The sequence below is a fragment of the Glycine soja genome, chromosome 1 (genome assembly GCF_004193775.1).
Source record: "Glycine soja cultivar W05 chromosome 1, ASM419377v2, whole genome shotgun sequence".
NCBI classification, from domain to species: domain Eukaryota; kingdom Viridiplantae; phylum Streptophyta; class Magnoliopsida; order Fabales; family Fabaceae; genus Glycine; species Glycine soja.
In genome coordinates, this window is record NC_041002.1 from 10270140 (window position 1) to 10285643 (window position 15504).

Here is a 15504-nt window from a genome sequence, read left to right on the forward strand (position 1 = left end):
GGATGCAGCCCAAAAGATCTTTTATTATCTTATCTACTGAAAAAAGATCTTTTTTAATTTTTAAGAGTGTTTGGTTATTAAACATTTTTTAGCTTTTACAAAAGTAAAAGCTCTTAGTAGATCTTGTTTTAAAGCTTAGATTTCCAACTTCTCAAATCTTCTTTTCGGGAATCTGTTCCCTAAATAATACTTGTACAATAATGTCCTCAAAAAATTTCAAAATGACAAAGCACGCCCTCTTCATTTTCTAAACCCGAAAAATTTCTCTCACTTGTTCCTCAAACGTGTTGTGCTGTGCCTTCGTTGAAATTTTTCTCTCATGCTTCCGATCTTCTTCGTCATCTCTTCCAATCATCCTTGGTCATCTCTTCCGGTCATCCTTTGTCATCTCTTCTTCTTCCTTTGTTAGTATCACAGGTTAACCAATTCTTCTTCTTCTTCCTTTTCTTCTCAATATTGTTATGGATTAGGGTTATGCTTTTATTTGTTTCATTAAGCTTGTGAAATGTCTCTTAATCAAGATCCTGTGAAAAGAAAGAAAGCAAAATGGTCTGATAAAAATATTGAGATTATGTTGAAAGTGTGCATAGAAGAGGTGATTGCTGGAAATAAACCTCACAACCACTTCACTAAGCTTGGTTAGGAAAATATTGCAGAAAAGTTCAATAAGGCAACAAATTTGAGATATGAATATAAATAATTCAGAAATAGGTGGGATTCTTTGAAAAAGGAATGGCAATTATGGGCTAAGCTTATTGGGAAGGACACAGGTCTTGGCTGGGATGGGGAGAAGAAAACCATTGCAGCTAGTGATGAATGGTGGGAAGCCAAAATTCAGGTATGTATTATTCAACGAAAATAGAGTTTTTGTGCATGCCACTCTTTTGTTCTTTTGTTTTTTATGTGTGATTCTTGACTTTGGGGCCAAAATTGTAGTTGCAGACTATTTTTTAGAAGCTTGCGTTTGAAATTTTAGTTGATAATTAGGTTGGTTATTACTTTGTTACATGTTGCAATTGAGGTAGTTTACATGTTGCAATTGGTCCTCAAGCCATAGCACCAATTGAAATGAATTTGAGTTAGTTTAGATGCAGAGAAATGAATCTGTTGCTAACTTGTGATCCTTAGCTGTTTGAGTTAGTTTAGATGCAGAGAAATTAATTTGAGTTAGTTTAGATGCAGAAAAAAATGAAATGCACCATGCTGGAAATTTGAGGTGTTGTTTTCCAGAACAAGGATATACAATTGATGTGTGATTTTATTGTGTTAATTGATGTTTTTTAGCTCTCTCTAGAGATGTGTTGTATTGTAGTATGGTATATTCTTGCTCATTTTTAAAAATTGGGAGTCAATGAAGGTTAGCTTAGGCTTGAGGTGCATCAACTAAATGTTTGGCGTTTGATTATTGCTTGTGATCCTTAGCTGTTAGTAGCAACGGAAGCCCTATTTGAGGCTTGTGAGGAGCACAACAAATAAATCATAGGGTAATGGTTCCTTTTGCAATGCTGATGCAGTGGTCATACAAAAATAACTCCTTATTTTTTTTCTTAAGAAAGTTGTATTTTAGGCTGACTACATCGTGCTCTTTTTAGATGCTTTCCATTATGTTTGGCAATTCTTTGGTATGTTCTGCAAGAAAATTGGGGAGTTTTTGTCAGCTTTAACTGTGTCCTTCATTAGCTTTTGAATCACCTCCTTCACAGGTATCTCACTTTCCCCATGTTTGGCAACATGTTCTTTGAAACTGAATTCTAGGCGCAGAGCCTGCAAAAGGGGTAAAACTAAAATTAGAATTGTTTTGGTAGAGAAAATTTCAAAACATAACATAAACAAGAATTAATTAATATTTCTAGTTGCCTTTGCAAAACATACAAACCTGATATAATAGCATTGATATTTTGTTGTGATCGACAAACTGCAATTATAGTGCCACGATTAAAATTTTAAACTAGCTAGTAAACAAATCTACCAAGGTATTGTTTTTCTGTCCAGATGTATAAAAAATGAAACATGAAAAAAAATTATTCTTTTAGAAAATGACAATTTTGTCTTCTCCCTACAACTCTCTCCAGTCTCCTCTCGTTTACTTTCTCCGTGGTTTGAAGCAAAGGTTTAAATGAAATATGTTAGTAATGCACTCTCTTTAATATACTCTTTTAAACACACTAAATATTATTGAGTAAAATTTATTAAAAATCACAATTTTTTTTCTATATCCTGACTTTCTAGTTTATATCCAAAAATTATATAGAATTCATGTTTGGGTGATTAGTAATATAGAATTTAAACAAGAATATATATTGTGTTGGAAAGATTGAAGGAATAAGTTAGGCAATTCTTTGGGTTGTATTCGAGAATTTTCAAATTGGGGTGAATCGGGGGAATGGCCATACATAGCCCATAGGAGGATAATGTTTGGTTTTAGGATTTTTTAGTTAACACTTGAAATGGAAGTTGGAAACCCCATGCCATTGCCCGTACCTGAATTGACAAACTATAAGATAGTCTACTCTATTGTGTGATAACATGGTTCAGACATAAAATTCAAAAGGTCTATTAATAATTTTGTACTGAATGTTTCTTGTGTTGTGTTTTCCTGCAATGGTTTTAAGTTTTAAATAATGCTCCTACTTAAGATATTCTCGATCATTAAGTAAAATAATCAATGTAAAACCAAAGTTGACACTTGAGTACTTGAGTTACTACTTACTACTATCCATTATATTTGGCAATTCTTTGGTATGTTCTGCAAGAAAATTGTAGTTAAATTTTCATGAGCTTTTTGTAACTAGAATCCATCATATTTTCAACATGAGATTGGTGATACTTCTCTTCACCTGCATCTTACAAGTCTGAACTTTTAACCAAAACAATTTATTCTCATTCTTGACATTCGTAAATTAAAATATATACTGGTACGGAAGTGATTTTAAAACCCATGCATACTGCCCAAAATCCACTAAATTTGAGTAGGCATTCTTATATATTGAAAATCTCAACCTATGTGATTTTTTTTTTCATTTTATGTTAAAAAATTATAAAATACATTAACTAAAATCACACATATTGTGGAGTTTTCCCCCACATAATGTGGTAGCTTTGATATTATGTGTGTCTGGGAGAGGCTTTTATACGTGATCTTGCATGACCAGAGGAAGTGGTGTGGTGTTTGCTGGCTGGAAGTGGAATTTCTATGAGGTGTGATTGGCTGGTGTGGGTGGTAGATTAAGTTGCAATGGGTATGTTTTGATTTGCTTCAATGGCACTGATGGCCTTGGAAGTGAGCGTATGGTAGGACCCGTTCTATAAATATTCTTGGAGCAGGGGAAGCAACTTTTATGAAGTTTTGTTATTATTTCTAGATAATTATTGCAAAAAGAATTTTGGTAATTGTTGTTGGTCCTTGTCTCGTTGGGAGATATTGCTGCCATAATCACTAGGGTAGTAAAGATGTTATTAGTTTGTGGCAGCTTTAATGTGTTGGGTAGTTGGTAGGCATGTAGCTTTTATGGCATGACTTTTTGTAAATATGGGATTTTGAGTTATAATATTTGAAAGCAATACATGTGCCTTATTGTTAGACAATGGCATTATATTGAGAATCGTCAGGTTGTTGTTAGGAGGACTTATATTATTCCACAGGTTAACATATGCAGAAATTCATATTGGATTAGGTTTTGCTTAATTTAAATTATATAGGAATGTCAACCTTACCAAGAATTGTACCCATCAAGTAAACATGCATGCTCACCCTAGTAGCTTACGAGAATCTATGATGCAGGACTAAATGTAACATGAGTAATATTTGAAGGCACTTCTATATATTATAATGAGATTGATTTTTATCTCTTAACTCCCATGCCAAATATATATTATAATTCTTATTTTTTATTTTATAGGAGGATCCTGAAGTAACAAAGTTTAGAAAGCAAGGCCTCAAATTCTTACCTGAGATGGAATTCCTTTTTAAGGGTACTATTGCTACTGGTTTTGCAGCATATGCACCATCTGAAGATTCAAGACAATAGGAAGGATTCAACACAAGAACAAAAGAGACAAATGATAACATTGATAATAACACTGACATGGAAGTGAATGAGCCTGAGATAGACACGACAACTCAAAACACGTCTTCCACAAAGGAAAATGGACAGAGGAAGAGAGGGTGACAAAAGAATTAGGCTTGCTGCCAAGCTTTCCTCACAATTAGATCGTATTATTCAAACATTTGAATCTAGTGTATCTACTCAAGACCCACCTAGCATTACTGCATGTGTAGCAAAGTTGAAAGTTCTACCAGGACTTGAGCGTGGGAGTGAACTATTTTACAAAGCCACTAAACTTATGAAAAAAAGGGCAAACAGGATCACCTTTGTTGCCTTAGAAGAGCCTGAGCTACAACTTGGATGGATCAAGTCTGACACTTAAGCACAAGTTCCTTAGTTTCTCCTCTATCTGATATCATTGACACTTGCTAGTTTTGCTTGGTTATGAACCTTGGTTGTGTTATGGATCTTAGTTTTTAATTTTAGTTATGTCATGGATCTTTGATTTTAATTTTGGTTATGTTATGGATATTGGTTATGGTTTGGCTCTTGATTTTTATTTTCAGTTGTGTTATGAATTTTTTTTCCTTCTACAAGATGTCTTCATCATTATCATCAAATGACTCATCACTATCATCAAATGACTCTTCATCTGGCGATGACGATCACATTACGAAGAATAAAGTGTTGATGTTTGTTGTAGCTAATGTTACCAATTACTTCATGAATTATGTTGTGAAAAATCCATGTAGAGATTCAAGCATGACAAGCCATCGTTGGGTGTCTGAAATTCTAAATGGTCATCCAATATGTTGTTATCAGATGTTTAGAATGAAGAAACTTATCTTTCTTGAATTATGTGATATCTTGGAAACCAAGTACAACTTAAAGAAAACTCAAAATGTCAGCATTTATGAGCAAGTTTCCTTGTTTTTATACATGTTGAGTCAACCAGATTCCGTTCGTAATTGTGAGGAAAGATTTCAACATTCAGGTGAAATAATATCTAGACATTTCTATAATGTCTTAGAAGCTGTGTGTATGTCTGCAAAGGATATAATTAAGCCTGTTGATCCATCATTTAGGGATACTCCTGATGAGATTATAAAAGATGCCAGATATCGCCCTTACTTTAGGGATTGTATTGGTGCAATAGATGGTACTTATATACGAGTTTGCGTTCCCTCTCATCTACAAGGAGTCTATATTGGTCGGAAAGGCTACACTACCACTAATGTCATGGCTGTTTGTGACTTTAGCATGTGTTTCACTTTTGTTTGGACAGGTTAGGAAGGTTCTGCACATGATACTAAGATATTTATGGAGGCTTTACGTAAGCCTGCATTGCATTTTCCACATCCTCCTCAAGGTACTTAAAATTTATATATTATAAATATATGTATCATTATAATTTTGTGTTCTAATATGCTCTATCATTTTATTCTTTAGGTAAATATTATCTTCTTGATTTTGGTTACCCTACTTTTATGGGTTTTCTAGGGCCGTACAAGAAAACTATGTATCATCTCCCACAATTTAGAATTGGGCCTAGAATCAAGGGGAGAGTTAAAGTTTTTAATTATTATCATTTCAGTCTTCGAAGTACAATTGAACATGCATTTGGTTTATGTAAAGCAAGATGGAAGATATTGGGTAATATGTCACCTTTTGCTTCACTATTAGAAAATATACTTTCTACATCGGTTTTGTAACCGATATTGAAAGTATCGATGTTGAAAGTATTATCGTTAACATCGATTTTAAAAAAATCGATGTTAAAGTAAAATTTACAACATCGGTTATTTAAATAACCGATGTTACATAATAAGAATTACACAAAAAAAAGTATTAATATTGACAGTTAACATCAATTTTCTGTAAAAAAACCGATGTTAACGTAAGTTTACATTAGTTTTTTTTATAGAAAACCGATGTTAATATCCAAAATGTTAACATCGGTTTTTTTTTTTACAGAATACTGATGTTAATATCCAAAACGTTAACATTGGTTTTTTTTTTTTTTTTTACAGAAAACCGATGTTAATATCCAAAACGTTAACATTGATTTTTTTACAAAAAATCGATGTTAAAGTACGTTAACATCGGTTTTTCCAGAAAACCGATGTTAACATATGTTAATATCTATGTTAACATCAGTTTTCTACAAAAAACCGATGTTGTTTTTAGGAATTTTTTTAAAATACTCTCCGGTTTTACAAAAAAACCAAAATTTAACCTGTAAATTTAAAATCAGACCATACAACGCACAACATATATCATTTGCATTCTGCTTTCAAATAGGTTTTAGCACAAAACTAGTTAGTAAACTATTAATTTTAAAAAATGAATTGATAACTATGAATAACTATCAACAAAGATTATTCAATGTTAAAATGAAACAACAATTGTAAAAAATGTAATGCATGCTATGGTAAACTAATTAAGTAACCTAAAGTTACATAGTTCCCTAACATCCTATGTTTGATTTCTAACTTTTAGATAATATTGTGCCCACTGGATGTGAAGCGCTTTCAATCTCTCTTCTTCCAATGCTCTAACATCATGAAAATACTGCATGATCAAATAAAAGATAAATTAATAATGTAATAACAATGATAAGAAAATCAACATTGTTTGAAATAAACAATTATCGTTTCCCAATTATTTCTGAGTTCCTAAGATTATCGTGGACATCCAATGCATGACGTAATAGCCGCACTCAGTGCTTCCTTTTGTCTATTACACCAAATACATAATGAAATTTGGATATTAATTTAACGTTAACTACAATTAGTGTACACACACATAAGCAATATATATAAGTATAAGTTTTATTTAAATTACGTACCTTAACAACAATCCACCTAGCAACAGCCTTGGATTTAGGTTGTGGAGTATCATCAAGTCCTTTCAAAGCTTTGTTGAATACGAGGAACATTAAAATATTGATGTTGTTGAGTTATGCTAATGCAAATGTATTGAAAACAATAAGGTAGTTGTCTGGCCTGTTATGTAAAGAACAAAACCATACAACAAGGTTTTCCTTAGGAAAAATGACGACTATTTGCCAGTGTCCACTGCAGTGGAGAGGAATATGGGTTATTGTAGTAGTATAAATTATTTAAATTCAGTTGTTGTGTTTGTCTTACCCATTCAGGTAGGCTCCAAGGTAGACATCGCGTTTTGAACTCTGTATCCAACTCTTGATGTAACTTTCCAATTCAAATTGCGATTGCCCAGATCTCTGAATGGACTGTGGCTTGAGGAATCCATACATATCAGAATTCCTCGCTCGCATACTTGTCTCAGTCAGATGCCATTGTTGTTAAGACAAAATTAATTATGTATGAATTTAAAACAATTACTTTGGTAATTAACAGTAATCTAAATTGACTTACAGAATCCACAACTGTATAATAGATATGCTGAGACATTGGCCACTGTGTGCAATTTCAGAGAGATCTTCGTGCTTTATGTACAACAGGAAGTTTTGATTAAACACCCCGAACACGGTAGCATCCCACAAAAATTGGAGAGGCTTCAAAAATAGTTGTGGGATGGTCAATGTCATCAGATATAGGGGATCATCGACCTCATGATCTGGGCTTTCTGGAGGATTGTTGGAGACACAACTGCCTATTGATCAAACATAGTTAATTAACAAGTTTTGATTACAGTGAACAAATCAATTGAAAAAAAGAAACATATAATCAGAGTAAAATACCTGTTCTGATAAACGCTTCACGAGATGTGTCAGCCAAGCAAGGAAGGTGTTAAGTGCCTGCCCCACTAAGGTAACCTCGTTAGTGGGTACAGGAACGAGAGCCTTTGCATCTTTAACCTCCTCAACACCAACCTTCACTTGGCCATGCAACAAAGGGATGTTGTGAACCATTGTGGATACCTCATAAAGTCTTCCTAGGGCAACCAGGCAGGAAGGATTTTCTTCAATGTACAACCTGCATTTTTCTGAGTCACCCATCTGTGGATCGTTCCTTGAGGGATCAACACAACTCTCCTTTGTGCTGACATGAGCACTTGAGGGACCAACCTCTGGCTCCAGAGGCAGTGCAAGTTCCTGTGATTGCATCTGAGACTGAAACTGGGATTGCATCTGGCTGAAGGATGCCATCAGCTGCCGAGTCACTTTTCTGTGATCGACTCCTCTAGTTGGTCCCTGATTTGTTGGGTCAACTGTTGTAGGTCTTCAAGAGGCATGGAGGAAGAACTAGGGGACGTTCATGGAGCCGATCCGAAGTATTGCTTTATGGTGACACCGGCTCTAGCAGCACGGACACGACCAGGGTGCTCTGGTCGCCCAATGACAGCAGTCAGGACATCCTGACATCCATGAGGGACGAACCATCCCTGTGACGCCTGCTCCTCCAAAGAATCCTGTACATAACACATATATTTGTCCAAGGCATTCACAGAATAAACAAAGATAATTACAATTCTTACTTGAAAATGACTTACAATCTTCTCAGCTATATTTTTTGTTGCCTTAGACGTCATCTGCCCAATTTTCTTGGTGCAAGCCATCTTCCACTTCATGTGGCATCCGATGGGAGATGGAGTGTCAATGACGCCTTCAGTGCTTTCGGACTGGGCAGCTTCCTCTAGTCTTTTCTTTGTCTTCTCAGTCATGAGCTTTTGTTCTAAATATTCGTAACCCCCACGAGACAACACGTGGGGGGCAATGTTTTGCTTCTGGATGGCCTGTGCCTTTTTCCGTACACCCTGGAAATATCAAACATCAATGAAAATGATACTACAATGAATTATAAGAAGTGAAAAAGTTCATACCTCCCACGAGGGGTCTTTGCAGGTTTGACAAAACAGGGCCTATTTCTCCTTGCTAATGCCATATTTTTCACAAACAGTGTCGTCCACACCGTCCTTGTCGGCTACAAGTGCCCATTTCCTGGTCAAGTCAGATTTAAACTGCCTCCACCGCTCGCTGACAGTCTGAAGAATTTTCTTCTTTGTCCTACTATCAGAGGCTTCAGGGATTTCAAATTCTGCCTTACAAACAATAAATTAGGTTTTATTGTAAGTAAATTATACATTTTGGCTACTAAAGAAAATCAAAGAAGAAAACTAAAATACTTGAATATCCTCCCATATCAAATCCTTCTGAGTAGTAGGGACTTCCTTCAAGGTCTTGTATGTCACGTTGACCTTATCACGAGCGACAATCTCCAAATATGTTCTTAATTTCTTCTTGTAGGGACTGTCGGCCTTGCCCGTAGCAGGATCGACATTGACCACTGGTCTCTCTGCCCTAGGTGGTCTAGTGGCCAACGATTGTAGCCGTGCGTGTCCGCTTCAAGGTAGACGGAGACATTGATGCATCTGTAGGAGGAGGAGAAGGAGGAGGAGGTAAGGCAGGTGGAGTAGCCATGGTCCTTTAAAGAGAAAAAGTTGAGTTAGTTAACATTATCAAAAAGCACTATATGAGTAATGTAAATGAATGTACCAAAATGAAATACATAATTAGAAAATTACGTTAGACAATGTTAATTAATTCTCCTTCGTCATGATCATTATGATTAGCGTGAACGTCGTCATCTTCTTTTTCTTCGATGACATTAGGAGTCATTTGTGTGGACAAAGGACTAACATAAGTGTCCATGTATGAATCATCATCTTCTACATTAACTCCAATTGTTTTCCCATGCAGAACCACAGACCACCTTTCATCACAAGGGTCTTGCACATAAAATAATTGCTTAGCTTGTTCTGCCATGATGAAAGGGTCATTTTGGTAAGCTAGTTTCTTTAGGTCTACCTACGTAAATCCTACATCATCAATCCGCACACCGGTGTTGCTGTTAACCCACCTACATTTGAAAACACAAACAGTAAATTTGACATAGTTAAGCTCCCATATTTCATCAATGAACCCAAAGTATGGGATGAAAGCTACACAGGGATTGTCATCATGCACAGTTGCAAAGTGTTGTGATTCAACCCTTAGGGTGACCCCACTGTTTTACATTGTACTTTTGTTGTCTTGTGCTTTTGTGTAAAAGGAATACTTGTTTATGTTGTATCCTTGCCAAGTTATAACATTTCTTTTAGGCTCATCAGCTAGCTTTCTTAATGTTTCAGAAGTATTTTCGTTAGCAAAGATTGTATCTCTAAACCAATCAGAGAAAGTCTTGTTATGCTTTTTCAAGATCCAGTTCTTTGACATTTTTGGATTACTTTGTTTAACTAAACCTTCATGTTGAAGTATGTATGACAAAACTTCATAACTGTTGTTCAACACATACAAGTGAGCTTGTAGCAAATCTTCTACACTTGGAGTGATAACATGCAATCCTCTTGAACCCTTACTACCCACTCTATCATCATGGCGAGACTCAGGAAGCCCAACAGGTTTAGCCTTTTCAATGTACTATGAACAAAATTCAATGGCTTCTTCTGCGATGTACCTTTCAACAATAGATGCTTCTGGACGATGTAGATTATTAGCATACCCTTTTAAAATCATCATGTAGCACTCAACCGGGTACATCCAGCACAGATAAACATGACCATAACATTTGATTTCTCTGACTAGGTGAACAATTAAGTGGACCATGATGTCAAAGAAACCAGGAGGAAAATACATCTCCAACTGGCACAGTATAATTTTAGCCTCGTTTTCCAGGTCATCAAACTTGACAGGATCAAGGACTTTGCTACATATGGCATTGAATAAAAAGCACATGCCACTTATGGCTAACCTGGCTTTGTTAGGCAAAATGTCTCGTATGGCCACGACTAACAATTGTTGTATCAACACGTGACAATCATGAGACTTTAACTCCACCAGCTTAAGCTCCTTCAACTACACAAGGCTCTTAATATTTGAAGAGTATCCTTGTGGGACTTTAACCCGACGCAAACACTAGCAAAAATTGATCTTTTCCTTTCTTGGCAAAGTATGACAAGCTGGAGGCAAGTATATTTTTTTACCATCAGACCTTGGATGCAATTGCGATCGTATGCCCATGTCAGCTAGATCTTGATGGGTATTCAGACCATCTTTCGTCTTGCCTTGAATGTTAAGAAGTGTCCCAATGACACTGTCACATACATTTTTCTCCACATGCATAACATCAATGCAATGTCTAACATCTAGATCAAACCAATACAGAAGATCAAAGAAAATGAACCTCTTCTTCCATATGCAACTTTTACTTTTATCCTTCATTTGGGTCTTTGCAAATACAGTATTCAGGTGTTAAACCTGCTGAAAGACCTGCTCACCAGTCAATGGTATCAGCATAGTTTCGTGCTCTTGATTTCCATTAAAACCTTTTTTCAATCGTCTGTAAGGGTAATGAGGTTTTAGAAAATGGCGATGCCTAGTGTACACTATTTTTCTACCATGTTTCAGTCGTATGTAGCTTGTGTCTTCTTCACAGATGGGGCATGCAAGATGACCTTTAACACTGTTACCCCTGAGATTCCCATATGCTGGAAAGTCATTAATGGTACAAAAAAGCATTGCACGCATTTGAAAAGTCTCCTTGCGAAACCCATCAAACACTAAAACCCCATCGTCCTGCAACTTTGCCAGGTCTTCAATCAACGAACTTAGATAAACATCAATGTCATTTCCTGGTTATCTTAGGCCCGATATCATCATAGACAACATCATGTATTTTTGCTTCATGCACAACCAAGGAGGCAAATTGTAAATTACTAGTAGAACTGGCCATGAACTGTGTTTAGTGCTTAAATTGCCATATGGATTCATTCCATCACTGGCTAGTCCAAGCATAAGATTTCTTGCCTCTTTGCCAAAATTCAGATGCAAACCATCAATTTTCTTCCATTGGGAGTAATCAGCCAGATGACGGACCATTCCATCAGAGTTTCTCCCATTTGCATGCCAGGTAAGGTCTTTTGCGTTGTCCTCATTAGCAAAAAGATGCTTAAACCTTGGAATGATGGGAAGATACTACAACACCTTCGCTGGAGGGCCCTTCTTTGAGTTTTCATTAGAACTGCAGTCCTCATCATCATTCACCTTGTACCATGACGCCCCACACCTAGGGCATTTGGACATTTCTTCAAATTCATGCATGTACAGTATGCAATCATTAGGGCAAGCATGAATCTTCTGATACTCCATACCCATCGAACACAGTATCTTCTTGGCTTGATAGTAGCTTTTAGGCAACGCGTTATCCTCTGGAAGCAGATCATGCACTACTTGAAGCAGTAAAGTAAAGCTTTTGTCGCTCCACCCATATCTGGCCTTTACATTAACCAGACTTAACATCGTTGACAATAGCGTCAAGCAATTCTTGCACCCCGGATACAAAGGCTTCTTTGAATCACTCTGCAATCCTTCATACACAGGGGCATGTGCTTGCTGAAAAGACTCTTGTCCAAGGTCACAAATCATATCCTCTAAGCGATCTCTCATTTCTACATCAAATGGTTTGGATTGGGGTCCACTCTACATGTCTGTCATTTCACCATGTCATATCCACGTCGTATAATTCCTCTTAATTCCATCACACAATAGATGCTCTCGTATGTCATCCAATATTTGTCGTCTTCCATTCAAACAATTGATGTAAGGACAATAATATTTTCCATCTTCATCTGGTCAACCTCTTTCTGAAGCAAATTGTAAGAACTGCTCGATGCCTTCCTTATATTCTGGGCTGATGCGACTTTCATTCATCCAACTTCGATCCATCTAAGTAATAACTCTGTGATACTCTCAAAGTTATGCGATACATGAAAATCTCACTTTTTTATTATAGGTGTGGCCCTATCCCATTCGAGAAGACTGTTTTTTATGGTAGCTTCATACGTCAGGGTTAATTCTATTTTGTTAAATTTGACAAAATTTTGGCAATATTTCGTATTTTTGGTCTCCAAGTACACGACATGAAATCGGTGAAATTAATTTCCCGATAATCAAGTATGCACTCAAAGAATAACTAGAAATGCATTGTACCAAAATTTCATCAAATTAAGCAAAATAATTTTAACCTTAACACATGAATCTACCATAAAAATATCAGTCTCCCCAAACTGTCGAAACGGACAATTCAAGATTGAATACAATGATTAATGCCAACTGTCTGCAAGAATCATTGCATTCAGTCTCAAACAGGAATCTAAGGTTCACTTATAATGAACACAATTTGTATATCATATATCAATTGTCTTTAATGGCAGTGAATAAGTCAAATAGTTTCAAATAGTCATACACAGTAGTCAAACAGTCATACAATAAGAATAAGTCAAACAGTTTCAAGCAAGTTAATGTGTCATGTTTTCTCTATTTCTATTTTCGGGGAACTATTTATTTCATCCTCAGTGCTATGGGATATGTACTCCAGTGATTTTTTATTTTAGGTTGGGATATGGAATTTGACCTCTTGTGGCTACAATTGTTGTTCTCTCTCCTGTAGCTCAGAGATCAGAAAGGAATTTGGTTAAATTTGCTAAGCACCCTCCTCTTTCCTTTGTTGTTTTCAGATCTTGGTTCTGCCATAATCATTTTGTGCTACGAGGCATTTAAGGGGGCAGTTATGACCTTTCTATTGCATATTCATGACATTGGGATGGGGTTTTGTAGGAGAGAAGTGAGTTCTACATTCAAAACTTTGGCATGAATTGGTTCTTTGCCATGCCTCTTTGGTGTCTAATGTAAGGGTGGGTTACTTCTACACTCTTATAACAAAAACTGGCTTTTTCTTTCACTATGGTGATCCTTATGTATACTAATGCTTAACTCACTTTTAAGCATAATTCATTAGTGTTAGACTATTGTAGTTTAATGAATTTGCTCTTAGAAGTTAGAAATAAAATATCTCCACCTACCAACCCGAAACCAGCACCTGAACTTTTTACATTTTATAACATATATGCTCTTTTTCTGCATAAGCTACATGTATATACATAACCTAATCAACATTTTTCTGCTTATGTTGTTGTTTCTAAATAGAATACATATGGAAATGTTAGAAAGTGCTTCAGGTTCAGGTTCAGCTCAATGCTGCATGTTGTTATTGATGCACAGAAGCATAAATTGGCTGGTGATTGCCATGAGTAATCAAAGGGGTGTTATGCTGACAAACTCAAATATTAAAATAGACCGGTAAATTTGCATTTTAATGTGGAGGTTCAGAACTATTATATTCTGCTTATGTGGATACTGAAAGTTATACACGATCTCATTTGGTGTGTTGTTTATTTTCAGTTATGTTTCTTAAGTATCCTATTTTACTAAGTTTGATTTCTTAACCATCTTCTATAAAAAATAATGCGTGCTTTGGCAATAAGGGCATGCTGGCCATTTGCACCTCAGCCAACAACCACTATCTTCATCCAATTGCTTTCCAACAAGTTCATTTCACAACTTTGTATCAGTTACATACATATTGTACATATCACAACTCAGAATCAAGCAACATTGATCACAATTCATATTTTAATAAATACATAAACAATGCTCAGAAAAACCAAACTTCTGTCTTACCTCTCCTTTCCGAAAGATAACATCAAAACTCCAACCAATCACTTAAACCAGAGGGATATTTTCTTCCCGTTCAGGTGCTAAGTTGTCCTTTTGTTTCTTCAAGCAACACTGAATTAATGAAATCAAATGGTATTAAGCATATTATGTACTAAATAAAATAGGGAAAAACTAAAATAGAAATTTAATGAACAAAATTAATAATTGCACAAACAATTACTGTTGTGGACATAATCTCACTGGCATTGAAGCATATTATGTAATCCAATAATTAAGAAATCGATAGGACTAATGTCTCCTAATTGATTTTGCAGTATGCTACAAGAGGGTTTCATGAAGGGCAGACAAGCCACCTTGTGAATGTAGGCAAATATGTATCAGCAATATTAGCAGCAGGAGCCTAAGTGGCAACGTTCAAAGATGGGAGTGTAGGATGTCTTCATAACTGATGTTTCTGTGTTTTGTTTTTGAACCAGCAAAATGCAATGCTTAGGGATATTTGTTAGAAATGGAACTCATTTTTCAGTTCAGCGCATAATGATGTTGTGTGGTTTTCACTAGTTTTCATTATATTTCATCTACGCTGGATCAATTCAAACCATGGAACGTAATAGTATTATATTCCATTTCCCTCCATTCGACCCTTCTCCACCAATCGAAACATTAGTGGGTCAAGATTGTATGCAATAAAGTGGCTTAAGTTTGAGTCCATAAAGTGCTTTATTCAGTTTATATACGAGGGATTTATCAGAGGACTCAACACAAACATGGGGTAGCCAATAACCTCCTTATTCCAGACCTCTAAAAACTGTAGCCTCTGACAGTTAGGATGGGAAGTCCAAATTTTTAGAAACTTGGAAGGAGAAGCAAAAACCATTTCAGTTTTCTAAAACTGCACAAAAGTTAGACTATGATCTGATTTAAACTGTGAAAGAGTGCTACAAGAACATTTATCTAAGG

General features: G+C 35.8%; 1 long non-coding RNA gene across 1 annotated transcript; it reads left to right on the top strand.

Moving 5' to 3' along the window:
• The first annotated feature begins 429 nt into the window (after positions 1-429).
• Positions 430-4557, top strand: LOC114403192. The gene is made up of 2 exons (XR_003664619.1): positions 430-838; positions 3900-4557. It is a non-coding gene; the product is annotated as an uncharacterized LOC114403192 (long non-coding RNA).
• The last annotated feature ends 10947 nt before the right edge of the window (positions 4558-15504 follow it).